The sequence below is a fragment of the Asparagus officinalis genome, chromosome 1 (assembly GCF_001876935.1).
Source record: "Asparagus officinalis chromosome 1, Aspof.V1, whole genome shotgun sequence".
NCBI classification, from domain to species: domain Eukaryota; kingdom Viridiplantae; phylum Streptophyta; class Magnoliopsida; order Asparagales; family Asparagaceae; genus Asparagus; species Asparagus officinalis.
Genome location: NC_033794.1, coordinates 51209322 through 51212844, shown reverse-complemented (window position 1 = coordinate 51212844; position 3523 = coordinate 51209322).

Below are 3523 nucleotides of genomic sequence, written 5' to 3'. Positions count from 1 at the left end.
GCATCTGCATATGCATTCTGAAGACGCGGAATGTGTTCGATGAAGAATTCTTTGAATGAACCTGCCAGCTCGATGTTCGCCTTATGGTACGGTATAAAGTCTTGATTCCTGACTTTGTACTCTCCTCGAATTTGGTTGATTATCAGTTAAGAATCACTAAAAGCTTAGAGATATTTGAACCCCATCTCTTTGGCAAAACTGAGCCCGATAAGTAGCACGTTGTATTCAGCTACATTATTGGAACACTTTTCTATCAACGAGTAGGCTTGGGGTATCACATGTTTCTCTGGGAAACTAGGACGACTCCGACTCCTGTGGAGATTCTACAATTGCCACACCTGTTGATGAAAGATAGTGTTGACTTTGTGAGTTTCATCTAACAAATCTTCATATAATTCGGTTGTATTCGCTGTAGGGTTAACCGCTAGAAGATCACAAATCGCATGTCCTTTGACCGACTTCTATTGTTTGAAGTGCAGATCGTATTAGGACAGGAGTAGGGCCTATTTCGCTAGTCTCCAATTCATAGAGGTTGGTTGCGTCATGAATACCTAGACTGGGTTAACATTGGAAATAATATAGATTGTCTGTCCAACGAGATAGTATCGTATCTTTTGGATGGCGAACACCAAAGCAAGGTATTCTTTCTCGATCATTGGATACCAAGACTCAGTACTAACCAAAGCTCAACTTAAGTAATAGACGGCCTATTCATGACCGTTGCCATCGTCTTGTGCAAGCAACGCACTTAACGAGTGGTTCATCGCCTTAATATAAATCAAGAACGGTTTACCCGACTTCGGTGCCACGAGAATAGGAGGATTCGCCAGATACGCTTTGATATCTTCGAATGCCTTTTGACAAGCGTCATCCTAAATGAATGATACGCCCTTTTTTGTGAGCTTGGAAAATGGTTGGTATTTTCCGGATAGATTCGAGATGAACTGGCGAATATAGGCTAGTCATCCTTGCAATCCTTTGAGTTCTTTAAGGTTTCTCGGGGGTTGTAATTCTTTTATTGCTTTCACTTTTTCGGGGTCAATGCGGATACCCTTCATGGTGATGACGAATCCCAGAACCTTACCACTAGACATTCTAAGGAAAGACTTGGTGGAATTCATCTTTAACTGGTGAGTCCGCATGAGATCGAACATCGTCCTTAAATCTTTGATATGGTCGTCTTTGTTACGACTTCTCACGACCAGGTCATCAACATAGCATTCAAAAATCTTTGACATTGCTCGTTGATAAGTAACGCCTACATTCTTCAATCTGAAAGGCATGACTGTGTAGCAGAAGACACCGAGAGGTGTCCTGAATGTAGTATGTTTCTCGACATCCGGGTACATCTTGATTTGATTGTAACCCGAGAAGCTGTCCATGAAAGACATTCTCTCAAATCCGCACGTGTTGTCGATAATAACATCTGTGATCGGAAGAGGGAAATCATCCTTTGGGCAAGCCGTGTTCAGGTCTCTGAAATCGATACAGATCCTGATTTTCCCATTCTTTTTAAGGACCGGTATGATATTTGCCAGCCAATCGGGATGTTACTCTTCCATGATAAAACCTAAGTCGATTAGCTTTTTAACCTCCGACTCGATTGCTTCCATAATTTACGAATGAAACCAGCTTTGTTGTTGCTTGATAGGTTTTGCATTCAATTTGATGTTAAAGCGATGGACTGTCACGTTTGGATTAAGTCCTGGCATATCTTCGTAAATCCAAGCGAAAACATCTATGTATTCCCTGATGAGGGCAATCAATTCTTCTTTCTCGTCTGGTGGAAGACTATCACTGACAAATATAGGCTTCGGATTCGCTTCGTCTCCCATGTTCACCTGGACCACTTTGTCTTCGGTGGGAGGTTTCCTTTGCTCGAACCAGTCCCCATACTGAATACTCAGGTGATGAATCCACGGGTCTTCCTAAGTTGGAAATTGATCATCTTCCTCCATTGTGGTGGGATTCATAGTGGCCATATTTGACATCAGGCTTTTGAATATTTCTCCAAGACTGACATCGGAATCCCAATTGGAAGAATCGGATGAGTGTCCATCCTTATTTGCTAATTGGTCGATGACTTTTCAGCAACATTCGTCATCGGATGAAGAAATATAGCCTAGGCCCCTTTTATGGCTATAATAATTATCGGGTTTTCCTTTCAGTACATAGGTCGGAAAAGGTGGAACCCGCGGGCCTCGACCAAAACAAAGACCTTCTTTTAGTGAAAAGTTGTACCCCTATTTCTTCATGAAGTTATGTGATTGTTGACTGTATATGAATAAATGAGGACTAGATCTTTCATCGTCACTATTTTCCTTTGAAAATAGATCCGATGATGGAGATGTCTCCCCTTTGTCAAAAACTAGATGTCTCCCCTTTGCCAAAAACTAACTCCTTTCCACCCCTTGCTTTAGTAGGAATGACAATGGTTGTTCCAAATGAGTCTTGGACATGCTTCTTTGTCAAGAAAGATGACTAAAGCAGCATGTGTATGTTGGAGTTAGCATATAGTCCTTGCATTACATTATCAAGACATGGCGAATACTCTAAATCGTCATTTATTACTTCTTTAACAAGTTGCCAATTACAACTACTATCTGACGATTCACCATTGTCAAGACTGATTACAAAGGGTACAGTGTTATTAGTACAAAACCACCATTGTAATCAAGCTCAGCTTCGGTATCAGCTTCCTCTCCATTGTTCGTGCCTTGGGCCGATGATTCAGTATCGAATTCAGCACCGTAAAGAAGGAAGTCTATAAAATAGCTTTCTAACCCTTTGGACGGTTACTTATCCGCGACCACCGTCTTAACCCCATTGTTGGTGTCTACATATTTTAGGCACTGATGGAGAGTGAAGGGGACTATAAGATTACTATGGATCCAGGGTCGACCCAATAGTAAATTATAGGAGGTTTCCACATCAATCACATAGCACGTGACTTCGGATCTTAAATCCCCAAGTTGGCACTTCACTCGGATTTTACCCAATGGTCTGGAGCCACTGGTATTGAATCTATAGATAACAGTGTCTGTCGAAGCCAACTTGCTGACTAGGATTACGAGATTGTATATCAATCAGAGTGGCATGATGCTGACTGCGGAACCTGGATCAACTTGGACCCGTTTGACAATGCTAGAGCCAATGTATCTGGTGAAGTACAGAGGCCTATCATGCTTTGAGTTTCTCACTTGCATGTCATCTTTGGTGAATGTGATACAAGGGAACTGCTTGGCTACCAAATTGCAATGTTGAACTGGTGGATCCGACCCTTCGGGGACTGGCTTGATTTGAGTGAGGAATACGTCAGAATCAGCCAAAGCTTCTTGCAGGGCCTCTCTAGTGTCTTTGGAAAGGTGTAATAACTCATATAGAGTTATCCTCACTGGGATGTTAGCTAGCTGAGCCATAATATCAAAGCGGTACGGTGTGCTTGAACTTCTTGGTTTATCTCTCCTAATCAGGCGATTGAATCGAGACTGTTTCAGGTTCTGAACCTCCTACCGTTGGGGTT